The sequence below is a fragment of the Castor canadensis genome, chromosome 7 (assembly GCF_047511655.1).
Source record: "Castor canadensis chromosome 7, mCasCan1.hap1v2, whole genome shotgun sequence".
NCBI lineage: Eukaryota > Metazoa > Chordata > Mammalia > Rodentia > Castoridae > Castor > Castor canadensis.
In genome coordinates, this window is record NC_133392.1 from 54,530,421 (window position 1) to 54,555,919 (window position 25,499).

Consider the following 25,499-nt stretch of genomic DNA (forward strand, 5'->3'; position numbering starts at 1 on the left):
AACAAACTTCTAATAATTAAGTCCTACCTAACCAAGGCAGACCTACATAAGTAGTAAGCTTCCTGTAACTAAAAACAATAAAGAAGAATCTGGGTGAAAACTCGTCAGTCTATCACTGAAGGATTACATTTCTGGCTTTGGCAGGGAATGGTCTATATGATATTAAAGATTCTTTCCAATTCTAAGATTCAAATATTGTCTTTGTCAAACTACTTTTCTTTTTTTCTTTCTTTATTTTTTTTAGCAGCACTAGGGTTTGAACTCAGTGTCACATGCTTGCTAGGCAGGCGCTCTTACACCTTGAACCACCCAGTCAGCCCTTTTTTTGTGATGGGTTTTTCCCAGACAGGGTCTCATTTTGAACTGAGATCCTCCTTATCTCTGCCTCCTCAGTAGCTAGGATTTATAGGCATCAATCACTAGCACACTCAGCTTCTTAGAACTACTTAATGCTTAAGAGGAACATATAAACATGATTAAGCCAAAATTTTCACATACACTGCTATATACATATACATATATATATGTATATATATATATGTATATGTATATGTGAGCAGAAGAGAAGCACTACTGCTCATATATTAATCAGATAAGGTGGAAGAATTGAAAGTAAAATGTAACATCTCCCTTTTCAAAATAGAGTAAGTTAACCAAGGAGGCTGTTTCACTTAACAGAAACAAAACTACATGGAAGGCTTGTATGGCATAGGATCTCTGAGATCCACCTTTATCTCTCAATGATGAAGAAATAAAAATAATTTTGTGGAGATAATAAGTACACAATTTTAAATCAAACTTACCACAAATGCAAAGCATATGTTAAAAATGATAATACTCATAAAATCACAGAAGAAACTGAAGATAAACTGTCTTGATTCCTGTCAAGCATACCATTCTCACAGTAGGACATTTGTCATTATATTTGCATATATCGATTTCATGCCTTTCTCAATAACAGTAATATTTAAATGTATTTTCCAAAATTTCCTAATCTTTTAATTATTTGTACCCTTAGAAATTTGAATAAGAAATCTATTTATTTACTTTTATTTTTCACGTCCATCTGGCAAACATCTGTTTCTTGTGCAGTAGAAGTCAATAAGGCTCTATGATTATTTTCCCATTATCTCTTATTCTTAAAAACTCTGATGATGTCAGCAATAATCTGGAAGCTGAATTTTTCAACAAAGGGGATTCACTATTGCCATTACATAGTATGAAACAGTAGCTATTTGAAAAATAATACTTTAGGTGATACTGATCACTTATGCTCAATAATATTTAGATTATAAAATACCAAAGCTTCAACAATACTGTGACAACCATGAAATACCAAAATACCAAAGAAAAGGAGACTATATAATGAAAAATAGTTTTTTCACGTAAATCAAAACTTTAGGGATGGTGGAGTAGCTCAAGTGTGTGCCTGCCTACCAAGTCCCGAGTTCAAACCCCAGTACCACCAAAAAAAGAAAATAATAATAATAATAAAGACTTTAGTACTGAAGTGTTTTCTTTTGATTACAAGCCAAATATGATTCAGTTAAAAATTGCCTTTACTTCCCTTTTAACATGATGAACAACAATAGGAAGCTTTATTACCAAAAAAAAAAAGTACAGGGAAGCCAGGCACTGGTGGCTCACAACTATAATCCTCGTTGCTTGGGAGGCTGAGATTAGGAAGATCACAGTTCAAAGCCAGCCCAGGCAAATAATTTGAGAGACCCCATCTTCAAAAAACCAGATCAAAATGAACTGAAGTGTGGCTCAAGCAGTAAAATGCCTGCTTTGCAAGCACAAAGCCCTGAGTTCAAACCACAGTCCCACCAAAACAAAAAGTACAGAGAAAACAAAGAAAAAAAATTGAATACTAATAAAAATTTAATACATTTCCTTTAAACATGGCCCTGAAGTCCTAAATTTTCCTAATTTGTGTCAGTTTCTGTTTCACTGAAAACATCTCCCACCAGGTTCCCAGGACTAACTGGAAAAGGCAAGAGTTGAGGCCCATTAATAACTCACAGAACCTTTAAGAATATTTTTGTGTAGAGAGAGAAAAGTTTCACAGACTCTACATGGATCATAAAGACTTCTTCCAGAGTCCTGGTTTCCTTCAAAGATTTAGATAGCCTGTAAGTAGTTTGGACAAATAACTTGATTTTGGGACTCCTATGGATTTAGCAGTATTTTATAACCTGGTAACAGTTGTTTTCTCCTAAAAGACTTGAAAGCATCCCTGCATTTACATCTTTACCACCTGCTTTCTAAGGTTGGTTTTGGGGGGAATTAGGGCTGGTACTGGAGCTCAAACCCAGGGCATGGTGCTTGCTAGGCAGATGCTCTATTACTGGAGCTATGCCCCTGGCCCCTCTAAGTTTTTTAATGTAACCAGTTCTCCTTATTTCAGGCATTCTCAGAGTCATCTTTCCTGGTTCCTATCACATTTAGGTCAAACTATATTTTGTATTAATTTTACGCTGTTATTTTACTTGATCAGGGAGAACATGAACATATTTTAAAAGTTAAAAAATTTAGTATATAAAAACAAAATGAAACCATTTAAAGTAGTCATGGAAAAAAGCATTTTGCCCCCCTATCCCCACCCTCATTTTTTGCCCAGACTGGCCTCAAACTCCTGGGCTCAAGTGACTATCCTGTCTCAGCCTCCTAAGTAGCTGGGGCTACAGCCACATACTACTCAGTTTGGTTCTTTTGTTTGCTTCATTTTGTTTTGTTTTTATAGTGTTAAGGATCGAACCCAGGTCCTCAAGCTTGCTATGCAGGAAATAAGCATTGTTTTTTTCCCTACTCTGACAGAAGTAAAGCCAAATGCTACAAAGAGAAACAATGGTTCATGAACCAGGTTTGTTAGTAAGGTCAATTTTTAAAATGCCCATGGAATTTTGCCTCTTTGATGGGAACTAGAGTTTGAATTTAGGCTTTGACTTGCAAAATAGGCACTCTACCACTTGAACCACACCTCCAGTTCATTTTGCTTTGGTTATTGTGCAAATGGAGTCTCATGAACTATTTGCCCAGTCTAGCCTCAAAGAACAATCCTCCTGATCTCAGCCACCCGCCTCCCCCAAGTAGCTAAGATTACAGGCAGGAGTCATTGGTACCTGGTTTGCCACTTCTTTTGTCAGAAAGAAAGCTGTTTACCTTCTTAAAATAGCATCAGCTTTGTTATGATTCAATATATTTATTACTGTTATTAATTGATGAAAATCCTTTTTTTGGGGGGGGACGGCAATAATGGGGTTTGAACTCAGGACTTCATGCTTGCATGCTTGATTCAAGCTTCTAGCCCTGGTGAAGAATCCTGAAAGGTATATGGTGCTTCCAGAGATTGACGATGAAGGTATAGTGTGGTGTTAATCAAGGCCTGTTTAGTAGGATCAGCAATACCAAGGAACTAGTTAAAAATGCAAATTCTGGGCCCAGGATAGGCTTACAGAATCAGAATTTTTGGATGTGGGGTACAAAACTCTGCACTTTAACAAGTTTTTGAGTAATTCTGAGGCTATCAAATTTTGAGAATTGGTTGCTTATATCAAATATTCATAAAACTTCATGGAATCAAACACCATTTGATGAGTGGGAAAAAAATTTAAAAACTAGTGGGAAATGTCTCAAGGAGGGAAGGGGGAGGAAAGGAGGGAGGGAGGGAGGAAGGAAGGAAGGAACTCTGAGAATCTGATAAGTTACAAATCCCTCAATGATACAAAATACTTAATATTTTTGCATCACACAATTTCAGGAATTTCTAAGATCATCTGGAGAACCTTCTAATAATATATTTCTAAGCCTTACCCTTATCAACACCACCAATTTCTAAGATCATCTGGAGAACCTTCTAATAATATATTTCTAAGCCTTACCCTTATCAACACCACCACCACCAAACACACCCCCACCCTCCACCTCCCAGCTCTCTGGTTACTTCTGAGGTTTGGTCAGTTGGGGAACCATTGCTTCAGAGGACCATGAATCCTGGTTAAGACCAAGAGGGGGGCACAGCATCCCAGTCAGGGGCTAAGACATCCTCATGACAGATCAGGTTTTGTCACTTTATTCACTTAACAATATAATTTCTCAGTAACCACACAAATCTTTAAGTAGTTTGCCAATACCTTCATTGGAAAGCAAGCCACTTTTCAGTGTGGGTTTTAACCCAGGTAGAGGTCTTTAACTCAATTTTATACAACAGGTTTTTAAACAGGAAAAACCTAAAAGTAGCAAAGAATCTCTTGGATACTATGCAGAGAGATACCTACTTAAAGATCTGCCTGCTTCCTAAAAATATCAAGCACCTAAGGCAGTAAGCTGGGAAAGTAGCAATGCTACTCTCCCAAATAACATGGCAAGAGGGAACATAAGGCCAAATAGTAAATACTAAAAACTGAAAGGTAGTTTCCTCTTGATGTTAAAAAAAAAAAAAAAAAAAAGAGGATGTAATTATTGTTAATCCCTACTCTCTACAGATACTGAGAACAAAGAGGAAGTTCCTCAAGAGAAGAAGACCCAGAGCGCAGTTAATCATTCAACACAAGATTTCGAAGCTGATTTAAATTGTCTATGAAGCAGCAAAAAAATTTTCCAGGTCACATGAACTATGAACCAGAATGAGTTGGCTCAAGACTGTGGCCCAAAGAGATGGAGCCTTAAAATTACAACACAGACTTTTCAAATACATATTATCAACTGAAGCAAATATTTTAATTTTTTCATTTTCTCTCTTCCTGCTTTAAAGAAGTATAATTGACATAACTGTATTAATTTAAGGTATACAACATGATCATTATGACGTGATTACCACAATCGAGGTAGTTAATACATTTATTAACCTCACCTACTATTTGTGTGTGTTTAATTAGAATGTTACCAGAACCCAGCCACAAGGTCTGGCTCTGGGCACAATTTCCAGAACTCATTAAGAACTCAATCTGTCTCTTCCTTGCTCATGGCTGTGTCACAATTTACAGAAAAGATGAAACAAAAACTCAGAAATATGCATATGTAGATAGTCTTTCTTCTGAGAGATGAGTCTTTATTCTGGCATCAAGGATCTGGCAGGGGACCCATCTTTACTCTCAGCATGAAATTTTCCTACAGGAATCCTAATTCCTACCCTACCTCCCCAAGAATTATTTAAGATCTATTCTCTTAGCAAATTTCAACCACAGTCTATAGTATTGTTAACTATAGTTATGGTGTATATTAGATTTGTAAACACTTCCTCATCTCAACTGGAAGCCTATATACTTTGATCAACATCTATCCATCTTCCCTACTCCCTGCAACCACTAATCTGTATTATTTCTGTAAGTTCAATGTTTTTAGATTCTACATATAAGTGAGATCATATTCTATTTGTCTTTCTTTGTTAGGCTTATTTCACTTAGTATAATGCCTTCAATATTTCATTTATTTTTTTACTATAGTGGGGATCAAACCTAGAGTCTCATTCATGCTAAGCATGCATTCTACTACTGAGTTACATCCCAGGTCCAATTTTTCTTTTCTCTTTTTGGGAATACCTGAGTTTGAACTCAAGACATTGCAATTGTTAGGCAGGTGCTCTACCACTTGATCTAATCCTCCAGACCCTCTTTTTGTTTGTTTGTTTGTTTGTTTGTTTGTTTTTAAAGCAGTACTAGGGTTAGAACCTAGAGCCTCAAGCTTGTTAGGCAAGCACTCTTATCATTTGAGCAACACCTCCAGGCCTTTTGTTTTAGGCTATTTTGCACATGGGCCATTTTGCTGGAGCCAGCCTGGGACCTTGCTTGATCAGCCTACCTATGACTCCCTCATAGATGGGATTATAGGGCCTGGCTTGTTTGTTGAGATGGGGGTCTTGCTAACTTATTGCATGGGTTGGCCTTGAATACAAATCTTCATGATCTCCACCTAGAAGTACCTGGGATTAAAGATGTGAGCCACCTTGCCTGGACCAATTTGTTTTTATGACACTAAAGTTAAGTGTCCTATTTTTGATACCTAGAGAATACACTTAAAAGTTATTAAATTCAATGAATATAGTCAATTTACTAATTTTGAAATATAAAGCATAAAACTCTTGGTAGTAGTAACCAAGTTTCAGGAATTACTACTTCAGGGTCATTAATTATTCATTTAGTTAGTAAACATTTGTAAAGCACCTATAATGTTATACCCACTGTACTTGGTATTATATGACTGGAAATAAAATTTATCAGTATTTGGTTTTGCATGAAATCTGGATAACAAAACAATATAGATGCTCCTCAGCTTAAACAATAAGCCCATTAGCCTTCCTTAAATGTGCTCAGAACATATACTTTAGGCTATAGTTGGGCAAAGTCACAGAATACAAAGTTTTTTACAATAAAATGTTGAATATCTCATTACTTTATTGAATACCTGTATTTTACAAAAAATACTGGCATCACAGTACACTGTACAGTGTTTGTTTACCCTCTTGAGTTTGAATCATTCTAAGTTGGGGATCATCTGTAACTGTTCTTATATAATGAAATTTAACAAGAGTAAACCTTAAATCTCCTGTTTAGGTTCCAAACAACTAGTACTTAAGTGTGGTGCAATACATACCTCCCACTGCACCACTACAGGTACACATTAGTTTAGTATGTGGTAAAACCTGCTGGGCAGCTTTTGATGCTAAAAAAGGATTAGGAAATTTTATTCCTTCAACAATTTTTTTTTTTTTTTGGTGGGACCAGGGTTTGAACAGGGCTTTTCCCTTGCATAGCAGGTGCTTATAAATTGCACAATTTCTTGGAACTTCACTGCAGCAGAATTTAACTTATAAATACGAGTTCACATTGTATATAAACACCCATATATCAAGTAATTTGGCTTTCATGAAAAGCAAAATCATTCCTGCCACTATTAGGAAAAAACTCTGTCAGAGGTTTTTACTATTCATTCATTTCAGATTTCAAATAATTCTTATGCGCCAAACCGATATTGCCCCCTCCCAAAAGAAAAATGCATAAAATCAAACGTTATAGCATATATCAAATAAAGAGATGGTAAGTAGCATCACTCTTTGAAAACACAGATTACTACATGAAAGTTTAGGGCAGCACTGGGAAAATACTCTTGAAGAAAGACCTACAACACATGTCATTACATTTCTAAGGAACTCTGAAAATTTCTGAAATTTTACAATATAAAGTATCTAAAACTAGACAGTAAAAAACTCCTGAGATAATAAAGATTATAATAGTAAGATACAAAAAAAGGACTTTTTTTGTGGGCCTCACGGCCTCAAATGCTTGCAAGGCCAGTGCTCTACAACTTGAGCCATGCTGACAGCCCTTTTTACTTCAGTTATTTTTCAGACAGGATTTGATGTCCAAGAGCCAGCCTCAGAGATCCTCCTACCTCTGCTTCCTGTAGTTGGGATTACAGACATGCTCCCATTTCTTTTTTTTTTTTTGGTGAGACTGGGGTTTGAATTCATGGTTTTGTGCTTGCAAAGCAGGTGGTCTACCACTTGAGTAATAACTCCAATCCATTTTGCTCTAGTTATTTTAGATAGGGTCTCTTGAACTATTTGCCCAGATTGGCATCTAACCTTGATCCTCCTCATCTCAGCACCCCAAGTGGCTAGAATTACAGGGATGAGCCACCATACCTGGCACAGCTTGTATTTTTGAGATAGGGTCTAACTACTTTTTTGCCTACACTGGACACAAAGCACATACTTCCTGTCTCAGGCTCTGAAATGGCTGGAGTTACAGGTGTGATACCTACAAAAGGATTTTTTAATCTCTAACATTGAAAAATCCCCTAAATTGCTTATTTATGGAAGATACTAACATAAACACTAAATAGTTATATTTAGAGGGTTTTTTTTTTTTTTTTTTTTTTTTGGTAGTACTGGGGCTTGAACTCAGGGACTACACCTTAAGTCACTTTTTGTGATGGTTGTTTTCGAGATTGTGTCTCGAGGAACTACTTGCCCAGGCTGGCTTAGAACTCTATCCTCCTGATCTCTGCCTCCTGAGTAACTAGGATTACAGGAGTAATCCAGGCACCCGACTTGGAATATGTTTTTCAATAAAGACAAAAAAGAGTAAATGAGGAGTGGCTATAGAATTTTCAGTTCTCATAAAGAGTACTGACAAGGTAAAATGAGCATGAATTTGTTTTGCAATAACGGATGCTGAGAAAAAGTAGTGAATGCATCAGTTGTTTCAAAACACTTCCAAATACTAGATGACATTAAGAAAAAATAGAATTGGATTACAACTTTACAACAGTGGTCCCCTTTAATCCAAAGGGGATACAATCTAAGAACCAACCCCCACCACACACACTAGATGCCAAAAAAAAGGTAACAGTACTGAACCTTATATAATACTATTTTTTTATACATACATGCAAGAATGTAATATTTTACCATCTTAAGCAGTTAGCATGCACTGAACTGTGGCTATAACGTTTGGAGTTTGAGACATGATGACAAAACTACTATGGAATTCATTTTTCTTTACAAATTCACAGACTGAAGATTCATTCTTATCATAGGTAGTTAGCCTAAGCATACAGATTTTTTCCTTTCCTTATTAATTTGAGACCTTTCACTTTTTTGGGGGTAGAGAGGCAGTATTGGGGTTTGATTCCACCAGCACTGTTTTGTGTTGGGTATTTTCAAGACAGGGTCTTGGGAACCATTTGCCTGGCTGGCTTCAAATCAAGATCCTCCTGATCTCTGCCTGCTGAGTAGTATGGATTACAGGTGTGAGTCACCATTGCCAAGTCACTTTCTTACTTAAGGAAAGCACTTTATGTGTTTTCTTTGGCATATGTGAATTGTTAGCATTTCTACTTTGAGTCTAGGGGCCATTATTAAATAAAACAACAGTTACCTGAACAACAAGCCCTCCAGCATCATGACAGCTGAACTGGTAATTAAGATGGCTGCTAAGTGACTAACAGGCAGGTAGTATATACAGTATGTATACACCAAACAAAAGGATGATTCATGTTTGAGGAGGGACAGAATAGGCAGTAACAAGATTTCACTATACTACTCAGAATGGCATGTAATTTAAAAATTATACAGTTTATTTCTGGAATTATCCATTTAATTTTGGACTGTGATCTTTCTATAGTGTAGGGTGGGAGTAGCAAGTGGAAAGGAAGGGAAACTGTATATAGAAATAAACAGACAACTATGATACATTGTAAAAACTTTTGTAAATGTCACAATGTAGCCCCCAGGGCAGCAAAAATATAATTTTTTAAAAAGAAATAACAAATTAATATTTCCATAGGTTTTGTTGTTATTTTGTTTTGTTTGTAGTTACTGGTATTTGAACTCAGGGCTTCTGAATTTTTCAATACATAACAGATGTTTGAGGAGATGGGTATGTTTAGCCTAACTTTAACATTATACAATGTATACATGTACAGTCATTCTTGTTATTCACAGTAGTTATGCTGTACAAAAGTCACCGAAAACATGGAATTATCAAATATTAAGCTATTGCCCCCAGGGGAAATACAAGGGTAGGTTCTTGTGACTCTGGTCACAACATTTTTGTTAACTAATCAATACACAGCATGTTTTATGTTTCTGTTTTATGATACCTTATTTGCTTTTGACACCCCATTTATTATATATTATTGGGAATCACAAAAAATATTACTGTAATTCATGCCTAAATGAAACTTAACACATCATTTTCTTCAAAGAAAGCATATCATGCTGAGCACTGGTGGCTAACACCCATAATCCTAGCTACTCAACAGACAGACCTCAGGATCTCAGTTCAAGCCACCCTCAGGCAGATAGTTCTCGAGACTCTATCTCAGAAAAACACCCAACATTAAATGGGTTTGTGGAGTGGCTCAAGGTAGAGCACCTGCCTAGCAAGCCTGAGGCCCTGAGTTCAAACTCTAGTACCCCCCACCAAAAGTACATCATTACAGCACTTTGCACTTAAGATATAATAAGCAATACTTGGAAACTATTTCTCTTTTTCTTCTGTGTGGTGCTGGAATCAAATCTAGGGTATGGCATGTTGGGCAACCACACTACCTCTGAGCTGCACCTACAAGCCTTTGGGGAACACATTAAACAGCAAAATCAACAAAACCCAGAAAACTGCAAAAAACATGACATTAAACAGACCACTGCACTGAGAGGATGCTTGTTTACATTACAAGATCTAAAACAAGAAGGCAAAACCACATTGTTCAATCTCAGTTGGGAGTGTGTACACAGCTGACTCAAAATTTTTGCCGCTCTGAACATTGCTATGAATGTCTAAGAAAGTGCCACGAGCATTAATTTTGGAGTTACATATAAAGTAGCAAAATTGCAAATACAAAATCTAAGAAATAATGAGAATGGACTATATGCCAGTCACCTTGGTTATCTATAGTTATAAAAGATAAAAGTCTTTCCTGATTGAGAGTATGAAGCTTTAAAAGGAAAAGCAAGCTTAAGAGAATGGATAACTTTTCAAATTTAAACTAAAAATAACTATTTTATTTGTAAGTTTGCATTTTTAAGATTTTCATAAATCAGCTTATTATAGTTCTCGTATCACATACTTATTTCAGTATCTAGATTAAAAGCTTCTTAAAATTAAGACCCCATCATCTTCCTTGGCATATTTTCTGCTCCTCATTAACCCCTACTGTTCTGGAAAGTGTATGTAGTTAGTTGTTTTTGACAGTGAAAGGTACTTATTTAATACTATTACACAGGACCCATGACCCTAAAAAGCGTAGGAAAAAGAAGGAGAGAAAAATTTATAGTATAGGGAATCTAAGTATGAAAGTTATATATTTTTGTCTCTACTTTTCCCATTGTCTTTTCACTAAAACCTAGTATTTTAACAGGGTGTGCATGGTTGGATAACCACAAATGGAATGGACTACCTTTGGTGAGGAATTTATTAGGAATCCCCTAGTGCTGTGAATATAATGCTGCTGAAACCTGAAGTAGGCAATACCCAAATATAATGGGAGGCAGTAAAGAGTTAAAGATAAAGGTGACAAAACACCGTAACTGGTTAATCTATATGAGAGAAGTTACAGCATTATCAGTCCTTTCAACTAAGTGAAAATAAGCACAAAACTGTACTATTATCACACCATCAAGTAAATGGTATCAAACATCTTTTTTTTTGGGGGGGGGGTTGAACTCAGGACTTTATGCTTACTAGGCAGGTGCTCTTACCAATTAAGCTGTGTCTCCAAGCCCTTTCTTGCTTTAGTTATTTTTTAGGTACAATCTTGAGTCTTTGCTAAGGGCAGAATTTAGTGCATGAGCCTCCTACTTAACGCCACCATGCTTGGCTTGATTGAGATGAGATCTCACAGACTTTTTGCCCAGGCTGACTTTGAACTGTAATCTTCCTATCTAGGCTTCTCAAGCAGCTGGGATCATAGGCATGAATCACCAAGCTTGGCTGAACATTAATTTTTCAAACTATGACACGTCAAAGAACTCCTTAGAATAGAAAATTTAGAGAAAAGACAACACATATCTTATACTTCATAACTTTAGTGTATAAAGAAAAGTAATTATAGATGACCACATGTATAAACATACAATAAACATCAGCTACTCGTTTTTCATTGTAGGCATTTATGTATTTTAATGAGCTGTACAATCTTAGAAACTTCTTTGGTCCTTAACTTTCTTATCTATGAAATTAACTTACCCAATATAAACATTTAACTATCTCTGGCTTAAGACACACTTGAATTTAGTGGAAAAAGTAAATCGGTTGGTTAGAGCTAGTATTTTAGCATTTCAACTATAAATATGGCACTATGTTACTCTCTTATAAAAGTGAAAGGCAAGTTAATAATTTAGAAAAAAGACTGCATCTACTATGTGTGGACAAAGTATACTTTCATAAACCATAACAAATCATGTCAGCATTTAAGTACATCACTTTCATGGTTACTGTTTCTTTTGTGGTACTGAAATTTGCAGAACCTTGTGTTTAGCTAGGCCAGTGCTCTACTACTGAAACCACACCAAAAGCTCCAGATTTTCATTTTAAAAACCGAGGGAAGGGGACTCTGGACATGGCTTAAGTGGTATAGTGGTGCCTGCCTAGTGAGCACAAGGGTCTGAGTTCAAACCCTAGTAAAACAACAATAACAACAACAACAAAAACCGAGAACCAAAACAACAACAACAAAAAACCAGGGAGGACCCAGCATGGTGGCTTGCACATGTAATCCCAGCTACTGGAAGGGGGAAGGGGAGGAGATAGGGAGGACTGTGCTTCCAGGCAAGCACAGGAAAAAGTCAAGCAAGATCCCATCTCAACAAATAAGCTAGCTGAGGTGGTCCACGTCTATAATCTCAGCTACTTGAGAGGCACAGGTAGGAGGATTCCAGTCTGAGGCTTGTTCCAGGACAAAACACACTAAAGTATCTGAAAAATAACTACAGCAAAAAAAGGGCAGGGGCATGGCTCAAGAAGTCAAACAGAGTATGAGGCCCTGAGTTCAAACCCCAATATCCCCCCCGAACAAAAAACAAAAACAAAAAAAAAGCCAGACCACCTTACAGAACGAGATGATTCTAAAAGGACAAGATGACATGAAGTTAGATAAGAGTAGACAAGGTAACATAAATCTTTAAGTCCATTGTACTGGTCTAAAACTGTAAGAATTTAAGTTTCCTCAAAGACAGAGACCATGAGGGCAGCTTTGCCATATTATTTGGGACACAAAGTGCTACAGGTACATGCCACCACATTTAGCTCAAAGATGTGAAATATCTTAAACTTGTGCTGTATTTATTTCCTAGGGTTGCTGTAAGAAGTAATGTAAATAGTATTTGTGGTCAGTTACACATAGAGCTGATTATCTCACAGTTCTGGAAGCCACAAACCACACTTGCTCTGAAACCTGTACTGGGAGTCCTTTTCCTTGCCTCTCCTAACTTTTGATAGTTTGTTGAAAATCTTAATTCCTTGGTTTGCAGCTGTATCATTCCAATCTGTTTCTGTCATCACAAGCCTACACTGTACATCTCTGCGTCTATTTATGCACTTCATCTTGTTCTGGTGCAGGGAATTAAACCCAAGGCCTTGCACATCCTAAGCATGAACTGTACCACTAAGCCACACTGCACGCGCACAGCTACCACCCTATCTAACTTGATTATAGCTGCAAAGACTACTTCTAACTAAAGTGATACAAATACCAGAGACTGGGGCTTCAACATATAGTTCTGGACAACACATTTCAACCCCCAATATGTTCCTTCTAAATATTTATGTATTTAAAATGTTCTTCCTACATCACTTAATGATAGAATGCCATATTTATTTCAGTATCTTAAAATCTTAAGAATCTATTTCAAGCACCATGCTAGAAACTATGCAATATGGAAAAGTTTACAAATAAAGATAACCTTTGAATTACTATATTCTTGAACATTAAAAGTTAATTTCCCACTACAGTATACTGGCAACTCAATGTGAAAATGGGCAATTCACAACAGAACAGCACTCACCTAAGGCACAAACAATAATACTGGTAGCATAGTAAAACAGAAATTTCAAACACCCTATGAGTAAATGTCATAGTATTGCTGCCCATAGTTTCTGTATAAAGTATTAATAATTCATGATTTTCTCAACACACACATAAAAATAAAATGATTTGCAGGTAATCAAATTATGTCAATTCATATGAATTGACATAATTCATATGAATTCATATGAATTCCAAGAAACTCATCAATGCCCTTACACTTGTGTACAAATTTCAAAACTGCCAGCAAAACCATCTCTGAAACAAACAAAAGCCTCTCAAGGAACTCAAACTCCTTGAATTTTTAGTTTTCTATGGATGATTAAGTCTTTGAATTATGTCCCACAGAATTACATTCCTTTCCTTTCTCCCTTCTTTTTGGTGGCACCCCAGCCTTCTATCTGAATCTTAAAGTCAAACAATGTCAAACAGCATATTACTTTCAATGTTGAATTTGAGGTCTAACATGAGATCCCTGAGAACCATCTACAAACAATGCTTATTCAATTTAAAGGTCTCAGCACATTTCCTCAAGAGCTAGTAAACCATATACCAAAGGAAGAACAGTAAGGGAAAATGCCCGAGACTCTTTTCTTTTCTTTTTGGCGATACTGGGGTTTGAACTCAGGGCCTCATGCTTGCTAGGCAGGTGCTCTATCACTTGAGCCACTCTTGTCAACCCTTCTTAGAATCTTTCTCTTACATACACAGGAAACAAAACTCAAAACTATGAAGGGTAACATCCGTTATATACTTTAACTCTGGAAAGCACACCCAGTTTTCCTAGCACGAAAGCAAAAGTTTCATCAAATTCTTATGTTTTCTTCCAGAGGCAGTATGTGAATTTTTGTTGGGACTGGGGTTTGAACTCAGGGCTTTACCCTTGCAAAACAGGTGTTCTACTACTTGAGTAATACCTCCAGTCACTTTTACTCTGGTTATTTTGGAGATGGGGGTCTTATGACCTATTTGTCCAGGCTGGCCTTGAACCGAAAAACTATTTCAGCCTCCCAAATAGGAGGATTAGAGACATGAGGCACCGTGCCTAACAATGTGCAAATTTGCAATCACACACATAAAATATAAACCACATAGAAAACAAATGGCTAAAAAAATTCTCCATGTTTTATTCTGTGCTTTACAAAACTAACAGTGGGCTTTATTTTAATGATGTTGGGATTTGAACCAAGGACTTGTACATGCTAGGCAAGCAATCTACCACTGAGCTAGACCCCAAGCCTAAAATGAATATATTCTGGAAATCAATCCCATTCTCTATACATACAACTACTTTGTTCCTTCTATTCTACTTGATCATAATGCACATGAGAGATTTTTAGGTTGTTTCCAATTTTCTATTACACACAATAAGATGCCCTGTATTTGTTTTTCACAAATACTTATGTACTCGGTAAGTTCCTAGAAGAAAAATGCCTAAGTTAATGGGTATACATAATTGAAATTCTTTTCCTTAAGCTTTCTTATCTATACATTTTTGTTTTCTTCTTTCCTATCTATACATTACACTCATATCAATACTTATATGAGCAACAAATAAGACTGACAGCTATCCCACATTTAAAAAGAAGAAAAAATGACTGGCAGAGTGGCTGAAATGGTAGTGTCTGCCTGGTAAGTATGAGGCCCTAAGTTCAAACATAGCACTGACAAAAAATTTTTTTAATTTTTAAAAAATTTTATAAAAAGGAAAAAAAATACGTTCAAAGGGCTACAGGTGTGGCTCAAGCAGTATGGTGCTTGAAGCCTGAGTTCAGACCCCAGTACCAGGAAGGGAAAAGGGAAGGATGCTGAGGAGTGAGGAAAACATCATGAAACCCACCCAATGCCCTTTGAGAGGCAAGGGGCGGGAGCAAGAACACAGTGAAACCCCTTTACCCCGCTGCATTATTAATGATGCTGATTCAACACTATAATCAAAGTATATAAAAAAGCACAAGTCAAAACCAAAATACAAATAATTTAACTATTAACAACACAGTACTGCTCAAAATAAGTATTCAAAACTTTTGGTTTTGCTTGTCAGATATTTGAAAAATAGCATCTTATTAAATCTTTATCTTGAGAACCTCTTTAAAGAGATTCTAAGCTGTATTACGCTTATTTTCATAAATTGCCAAGACTGCAGAAAAAGTTAAACTCTATACCACTCCTAGAACTACAATTTTACTTAAATTATGAACCACAGATGCGTATCAAAACATTTAGTAAGAAAAAAATTTTGACAGGATCTCATTAAGTTGTCATATGGCATCAAACTTCTGGACTCATGTGATTTTTCTGCCTTAGCCTCCTACACAGCTGGGAGTTCAGGTGGTTGTAACTGCACTCAGCTCTAAACATTTTAGTTCATTGAGTTGTGATTGTTAGTCTCACTACTAGTCCTAGACCCAAACAATAATTAGTGAAAGCTCTAGCACTAGTTGGACTTAATTATGAGGCCAGCTGTCACATCAGGTCTCATTTGGAATTAGCCAAAATTATGGCCTTCAAAGTAAATTTAAAAGCTGGGCACAGTGGGGCGTACCTATAATGCCAGCACTCAGGAGGCTAAAGAAGGAAGATCCTAACTTTGAGATGAGTTTGAGATTAGTCTGACCAATATAGTATGACCCATTCTTTCAAAAAAAAAAAAAAAGTAAATTTAAGCCAAAATTTTTTCCTTATAAACCAAAAGCAATAAAGGTCCCCATCTTTCTCCTACAATTTTCTTATTATATATATTTAGTAATTTTCTTATTAATTCCAAAAGAGGGCGCAGGGAGAGAATTTATGGCAACATTTACTATAACTTCTTTTTAAAATACAATTTAACATAATTTCTTGTAGTGGTGGGGGGACAGTAGTACTGGGATTTGAGCTCAGGGCCTCACCACTTGAGCCATGTCCACTAGCCCTTTTTGCTTTAGTTATCTTCTGAACAGGGTGTGGCATTTTTGCCCATGGGGACCACAATCCAATTTACACCACTTGCATAGTTTTTTTTGGTTTAGATGGGGTCTCAATAACTTTTTTGCCTGGCTGGCCTGGAACCACGATTCTCCACCTTTCAAGTAGCTGGGATTATAGGTGTGACTCACCATACCCAAATATCTCTAATTATTGACTGACTAGCTCTTGAACTAATGATTTTAATAGTGCTGCGACTAAGATCTCTCATCCATTAACCTGACTATAAAAATGCTTGTATGTATTATCAATCATCTAGGAGAGAAAGTTATTCTCCTAACCTACTGAATGACTTGATTTTGCCTGTGCCTTTTATGCACTGCTAAATCACCACATCACAAAGGAATTGCATATTTGATTCATATCCTTATTTATAGTACTACTATGTTGCTTTGTAAGCACATAGATATTTCATCTAAAATTAATAATAAATTATGTAGAAGCAGGTTTTCTTTAAAATACATTTTTTTCCATGTCTTCTCACACTGGAAAAAACAGTGCTTTGCACAAAAAAGCAGTCAGTAAGAGATTATTTTTGTCAAGCAGACAACTACTAAGATTCTGTTTATCATATTATATTGAAGACACTCTAATTTCTTACTGAGTTTTCTACTGATAGAAGTTTCAGAAGCAGCAGCAAGGATATTTCTGAGAAGCCATTATCTCGTATATATTCTGATGTTAGAAATATAAGAGTATTCCATGGCATTCAGCAATCTTACCTTGAATTATAGTGATTAGTATACTTGTTTGAGCATGGATCATACTTTACTCACCTCCATATTCCTGGCAGCATCCTTTTATCACAGTGTCCTCATATAGTTAGTACTAAATAAAGTATGTATCTCCCTCCTTCCACAACCCCTCTTGCTATGTAGCCCCACCTGGCCTGGAACTTGCAATCCCAAAATCTCTCATTATGCCACTCCAAAGTGGTCAAACAAAAGACACCAAATTTACACAAATTTCAAATTCTTGAAAATCATTATACATAAATTATACTCATTATATGTAATAATATATAGAATTATAAACAGTAGTTAGGTACTACCTTTACCATTACCATAAGTGAAAGCAAGATAACTCATATTTGATATCAGAAAGCACTGTAACAGAAGTCTGGGCATAAGGCTTTCATACACAAGCATGCCCAGATTGCTCACTACATCTGAGACAATGAGAATTTAGAATACACAGCCAGAAACTTTAAAAAAAAGCAGGTGCCTGTTAAACTTCAAAATGGAAAAGTTCCCAAGAAGGAATTAAAATAGCATGATTTAATTAAACATTCATGTCAGCAAACCCTTATGCTTTTAGGCTAGTAAGTATATTAAATGTGAAAAAAAATTTTTTACAAGGTAAGCTCAACTTTTATTAGTAGCACCGAAAACAAACATAACAGCTACCCTACTAGTCTGAATAGTAATAACACTGGGAACTGGGTTGAGGTTGAAAAACTAAGTAAGGACAAAGAAGAGATCATATACAGCAACTGCTTTTAGTTACTTTTAATCTGTATAAAAATATGGGATTTGAAAGTACACTCCATTGACAAACTTTACTAGTATGAATTTTTTTTGATTGTTTTATTATTCATATGTGCATACAAGGCTTGGGTCATTTCTCCCCCCTGCCCCCTAAATATGAATTTATGTGTGTGTTTACTTCTTTGGCTAAGGTTTCAACAAGAAATATATGATTATCTAACTGTCTCTAAAAGGTGCCATTGAATAATAGGTTATTCTTCCCAAGACTAGTCCTGACACTCTATTAGTACTTCACTTTCAAAATCATGTTTCTGACAATGGAAAAACTAAGTACTAACTGGTTATAACCACATTCAAGTGCAGTTTAATTAAAAAAAATATTGTTGGGGGGTGGGACTAGGATTTAAACTCAGTGCTTCATAGTTGCAAAGCAGGTGTTCTAGGGTTGGAGCCACACCACCAGTACCTTTTTGCTCTAGTTATTTTGGAGATGAGGTCTCAAGAACTATTTGCCTGGGCTGGATCTCAGTTTCCCTAGTAGCTAAGATTGCATACTGTATTTTAATGATAAATTTTTGTTTTTACGGTGCTGGAGATCACCGACAAAATTTTGTAGTAGCTTATTACAGGCTGAGTTGTATTCACCTATCACACTCCCAGTTAATTCATATGTGAAGGCTCTAAATAGAGTATTAACAGAGAAAATTAAAATAAGGTCATTGGAGTAAGCCCTAAATCCAGTATGACTAATGTGTTTATAAGAAGAAGAAATTTGGGTAAAAGTATAAAGATTTGAAGACAGAGGTGAAGACAATCATCTAGACAAGCCAAGCAGATAGATCTAAAACAGAACCTTCTTTCCACATGGCCCTCAGACCTAACTCAGTCAACACTGAGATCATGGACTTGTAGCCTCCAGAATTGTGAGAAAATACATTTCTGTAGTTTACACCATTAAGTCTATGGTATTTTTTTTTTTTTGGTTCTTGTTTTGGTGGGTCTGGTGTTTGAACTTAGGGCTTTGTACCTGCAAAGCAGGCCTTACAGTCCATTTTACTCTGGTTGTTTTAGAGACAGAGGCTTGAGGTATTTGCCAAGTTTGGCCTCAAACCTTGATTTTCCCAATACTGGCCTCCCAAAGTAGCTAGGATTATAGGTGCTGGCTAACATTAGATGCATTATTGAGATACTAAATATTTAAGTAATACATTAATGGTTAGACAAAGTTTATAGGTGGTTCACTATCATATGAAACAAAAGTATTTTCTAACATATCAATATTCTGATGGTCAATCACATTTCTGTCTATTTTTCTAGGCTTAAATACCCTTGAGTTAACAGCATTTACTTTATTAGGAGGTCTTTCTTAAAAGGATACCATTGTGTTTATAATCAATCTTCACAGTATCATAAGTAATTTAATTAAATACATACTAGCACCTTAAATACTTATTAGCACCTACCTGAAAAGATGGTATTAAAATACAAAATTTCTTTAACTATTTTATAGCAGTTGGAGCTCAGAGTAAATAAAATTTTACAGAATGTCTTTTTAAAAATTTAATTCCTACTCTAAAAGGAAAGCATGAATGCTGAGATTTACAAAAATGTATAAGAGAATCACTGACTGATTTACTTAAAAACATACATGGAACACCGAGATATTACGTGCTGCAGAATATTTCAATACTTCATCATAAATATTATTTGTACTAAAAATAAGTAGGGCAAAAACTAAAAAGTAGGTTTAGGTTTCCGGGTTAAGATGGAGAGTTGTATATAATGCATCTAAATTCAGACCTTCCTGATACTTCACTTTTTAGTAAAGGCAATTCTTTAGAAAGAAAAGTACCTCAGAAGGACAGAGGCAAAAGAGGGAGAAACAGAAAAGGCAAATGACATTTTGAAAATTAAAAAGGAAATGTGCAAGTGATAACTGATAAGAGAAAGCTGAATTCCAGGCTGACAGAAACTGAGAGCCAAACCAGTTTACACTACACAATTTTCAAAATGCCTAAGAAATGTCAGCACCAGATAACATTGTAACTGGGAGTAAAAGTAAAGAGGACTTCAGTTGGGGGGGGGGGGGAACAGCAGAGTACCTGCTTTGCAAGCAGGAGAAACAGAAAATAGGACAGAAATTAGACAATCAGAAGAAAGTTGAAGAGACAACATTTATTTTAGGAGAAAGAGAAAAAAGTGGAAGGAGCCAGAGAGAGAGAGAGAGAGAGAGAGATCGATCGATCAGTAATATACTTTTTAACTTGGGTGTCAACGAAAGAATAGGTCATTTTATTATACAAATCTGTACAAAGTAACATATTTTAGTTTTACAAGACATTCTACAAATTAAAAAAAATCAGATTTACATTTCTCAAACTACTAAGACTATGAATCAGATTAAATGAACATACTTTTTTAGTTTTGTTTTGGTGGTGCTGGGGATCTAACCCAGAGAGTCCTGTGCATGGCAGACAAGTACTCTACCACCAAGCTACATTGTCAGCCCTGTGAATCAGATTAAAAACCCTTATTAAATTCATCTAAAAATAGTTCACATCTGATGACCAGAGTGAGTTTACCCCCAAATGCACTGACTATTCTATGAATATAATTTACCACAGTAATGTTTTACAGGAAAGCTGGTGCAATCTCACCTACTCAAGAGGTAGGAGAATCTTCAAGTCTATCTCAGGCAAACTCATGAGACCTTACCTGAAAAACAAACTAAAAAACGAAACTGGAGAACTGGAAGCATGGCTCTAGTACAGTGCATAGCCCTGAGTTAAAACCCCAAATCCTCCCCACCCTCCAACAAAGGACTGAGGGCATGACTCAGTGGTAGAGCACTTGAGGCCCTAAATTCAATCCTCAGTACTGAAACACACAAACACACACACACACACAAAAACATATAAAAGGAGAAAATAATGTAGTAAGTTCATTAGATGCAGAGAAAGCATTTGACAAACTTCAATAATCTAGGAACATAAAAAAATCTTTCAGCTAAATAAAAACCAATTCTTGAAACTAATAAACTATCAAAAGCTATAGCTAATGTCATTCTTTTTTTGTTGTTTTTTGTTTTGGTGGTACTGGGGATTGAACACTGGGTTTCGTGCTTGCAAAGGAGACATTCTACTGCTTGAGCCACACCTCTAGTCCATTTTGCTTTAGTTATTTTGGAGATGGGGTCTCAAGAACTATTTGCCCGAGCTGGCCTTGAATTGAGACCCTTCTGATCTCAGCCTCTTAAACAGTTAAGTTTATAGGCATGAACCATGGGTACCATGAGTATCTATTTCACTCTTAAGGTAAAACATTAGAGCAGAGATTTTCAACTAGCATGACTCTACTAGTTAACAGGATAGTGTCCCAGATTTTGATCTGTTTAGCCTTAGAGGTGGCTGGGAGAGGCATGAAACACATGGGAACTCCAGCCATGAAACTTAAGAACCTGCCCTAAGTTTAATTCAGTACACTATATGAGTGTAATATTTTCTATGTACACCATGACACAAATTAGGTTGAGAAAGCATTGTTGACTCATAGCGATCTGTTTTCTGTGTGTCAAATATTGACTCCAGCCATGTGTATGATAAGCATATACTCTACCACCAAGCTACATTCCCAGCCTCCGTCTTAATTTTGAAAGGTATTGAAAACTGCTTTATCATAGTTAGTATTCCTTTTACCATCAGAATGATAAAAAACAAAAATCCACACAATAAAAGGAAAAAGAGTAATACAATGATATTCAATGACTGTATATTGAGCTATGAATTTCAATCAACACAATAAATAAGAAAAACATTTTTTAAAAAAGAAGAAACAAAATGGTCAAAAATAATAATTTATAGTCAAACTATTAGAATATTTCAAAAAGTTCTGAAAGTCTACAGGACAAAAAAAAAATCACCACATAAATATTAATTATATTCCCTTAGGTCAATGTTTAACACAAAATACAGCATAAGATTTTACTTTAATAATAACAATAACCATGATCGCATCACAAAGATTAATCAACAGAAGATCCGTAAACTTTATGGAAGAAACTATAAACTCTATCTGAAGGCATAACACAAGAACAAAAACAAATTGAGATATATATCATGTTCATGGAAGAAATGATTCAATATGGTTAAAACAGACATTATTCCTAAATACATAAATGTATTAAGAAATCTCCAAGGAGTTCTTTTGTATAGGTATTACTTTAATACTGCAAAGTGCCAAGAATAGCTACAGTATCACTTCAAGATGATAAAATGGGAGATTCTGCCTCATCAGATATCAAGTCTTATTTCTAAAAATAAAAGCTACAGCCATGAGCTGGTGGCTCACACCTGTAATCCCAGCTACTCAGGAAGCAGAGATCAGGGGGATCACAGTTCAAATCCAGCCTGGGCAAATAGTTCATGAGACCCTATCTCAAAAATCCTCATCACAAAAAAAGGGCTGGTGTCATGGCTCAAGCAATAAGAGGGCCTCCCTAGCAAGTGTGCGGCTCTGAGTTCAAACCCCAGTACCACCATTAAAAACAAAAAAATACATCAAACTCAAAACCCACTCTACCAAAGAAGCAGAATGACCCATATGGTATGCAGGTTCAATAACATGCAACACAGTATTACATACTGTTTGTGAAAGCCTATATATGTATAGCCACAGTATAAAAGCACACGAGAGTAAGAAAACAACCAATTTAAATAGTAAGTGCCAATGGAGAAGGAGTTAAATTGGATTAGGGAGAAGTACAAAAGCAGCAATTTTAATTCAAGCATCAAAGGTCTGGAGCGAGTACAATAAAATGTTAAGATTAACAAGGCTCTACAGCATGTGCTTAGGAGTATATTAGGTGATTTTTATTTCTTCTTTGTATGTATTTACTTCATAATACCTCCTTCTGATTTTGAGAAATACTGAACTATAAACTCATAAACTTCCTAAAAACCAGGTTTAATTCTTTAACTAAAAACAGATAATAAGGAATACACCTCAATCTCTCACTGATTTATACCTAATAAATTAAAACTAAATCTAACTGCATAACCGGTAATGTCAAAATCCTAAGAAATATGAATGGAATTAGTTTAATCCACCCTAAATTTCTTATTTTCTTTTATAACCCACAAATTTTATTTTTGGGAAGTTTGAACTCAAGACCTTGAGCTTGTTAAGCAGCTCACTTGAGCCATTCCCCCAAATTTTCTTATATTCCCTTCACTCCATAAAGAAATTTAAATAAAGATAGAAGCTGAGTATACTGTATATAAAATGTTCAGGCTTAAATGTTTCAGATTTTGGTGTTTTTATGGATTTTGAATATTTGCAAAGACTTTACCGGTTGAACTGAACATAACAAAAATGTAAGTTTAAAAAACACAGTCATGTGCTGTTTAATGAGGAGACATGTTCTAAAACAACGCTTACAACAACATGCCTTCATCATTGTTCCAATTTTAGACTGTATTTATAAAAACCTAGAATGTAGCTGGGTAAGGTAGTCAACAGTGAGGTAGGATCCTGAATTCAAGGCCAGTCTAGGCTATATATCAAGATCTACCTCACAAAACAAAACAGGATCACTAATGTTTATGTGTGGTAACATCCTTTATTAGATTTCACTATTTTAATAACTGCTTGGCTAAATGCAAAATTCTAGGGTTTTTTCCTTTCAAGCACTTAAAAATGCTAATATATTTCTGCTTACATTCAGAATTATTGCTGGGAACATGTGCTGCCAATCTAAGTTTCCTATATGTATGATAGACTTATAGTTAACTTTAATGTGTATTGTGAGCTTTACCTTTTCTGCCCTTTGACCTTTTGTAGGTACTCTATTTAAAATTACTCACCTCTTTTGTCTTTTGATCTCTGCCTCCTGAACAGCCAGGATTACAGGCATGAGCCACCAACCCTGGGCAGTCTTTTCCTCTTTTTATAACTTATTTCATATTAGTATTTTACTCTATTATATACTTTAGGATAATTTTATATTAATTTATTTTTATTAATGGAATTTATAACTCAATACAGTATTATTTCATTTGGCCAATGTAGTATTCTCTTCTAGAAAAATTCAGTATATGGAAATTACAAGACCACAATTATTAGAGCTAGAGAACACCTAAAGTGGAACACTTTTCTCAAAATACTTTTTTTTTTTGAAACTGGGTTTTACTATGTAACTCAGGCTGTCTCAAACTGAAGAATATCCTGGCTCAGCCTCCAAATGCTGGGATTACAAGCCAAAAAACAATTCTTTGAAAAAAAGAAGAGAGGAGATGTGATGATGGAAGCAAATGTTAGAGTGATGTGGCCCTAAGCCAAGGAATTTTGGAAGCCTCTAGAAGCTGGAAAAGGTAAGGAAATAGATTCCCCTTTAGGGGTCCTAGAAAGAATGCAGCTCTGGCAACACTGGTTTTGGTGCTCTTTCACACTTTGGCCTCCAGAACTGTGAGATAATAAATTTGTGATTTTTTAAGTAACTAAGTTTACAGTATTTGTTACAGCAGGGATAGGAAACTAATACAGATTTCAATAACAATTTAATGAGCTACATCATTTTGAAAGAAGAGCTCCTGGCAGCTATAGGCAGAATGTGAATATTGTAAAGTTGAGCCTACTTTTTTCATAATGGATCAGTGAAAATGCAAGCGCCAAGACCCTTTAAAAAAATAACCCTACTGAGGGGTTAATGGAATATAATGGGGGAGGGGGGGGTGCTTGTCCAAAGTACATTGTCACATCTCTGGAATGATCACAATGAAACCCCCTTGTACTATTAATGTATGTTCAGTTAAAAAGTAATCTTACCTATTATAATAATACTTTTAACTGACTGCTTCCTTCTTATTTTTAAATGGGTTATTTTATTTATAGGCTGCCACATCCATTTTTACAGTATGAATGATATTCCAAAGAGCATCTTAAAACCTATATTATTTATTTATTGGCAATGCTAGGATTTGAACTCAGGGCTTCATGCTTGCTAGGCTTGTTAGGCAGGCACTCTACTACTTGAGCCACTCTGCCAGAGCTATAAAAAAAAGAAAAAAGAAGCTTCAGTCTTTGTTCTTATGTTAAAGCACTATGAAAAGGAGATCTTCCTTAGAAACCTTTTGGTCTTCATCCTTGTTTCCTTACATTTAGCTCTTCAAGCCCTTATAGGAAGGAACACTAGGACAATCAGTTGTTCTAATATTTGGTCTTTGATCCCCCAGTTCCTGCTACAGAACTCAAAAAACCTTTGTGACTTCCTGAGTGATAAGAATGTCTGACATAGAGTTCCTAAATCCCTTGAAATTTCCTGGGCAAAAGACTCTTTTGTCCTAATATGGTGACTCTTGGAGGACTCCTGCATAGGTCTTAGGATGTGGCTTATCCTCAGAGAAACTAAACATGTCATCACCAACAACCGATGATGCAATCAATCATGCTTATATGATGAAGTCTTCTTAAAAACTCAAAAGGACAGTATTCAGATGAGCTTCCAAGTTGATTAGGGCT

General features: G+C 35.8%; 1 protein-coding gene and 1 pseudogene across 4 annotated transcripts in view; one reads left to right on the forward strand and one right to left on the reverse strand.

Annotated features, from left to right (window-relative positions):
- Positions 1 to 25,499, reverse strand: part of Jmjd1c (jumonji domain containing 1C) — a 236,249-nt gene that overhangs the window by 89,158 nt on the left and 121,592 nt on the right. The window lies entirely within an intron of this gene.
- Positions 1 to 25,499, forward strand: part of LOC109690453 (fatty acid-binding protein 5 pseudogene) — a 33,850-nt pseudogene that overhangs the window by 2,300 nt on the left and 6,051 nt on the right.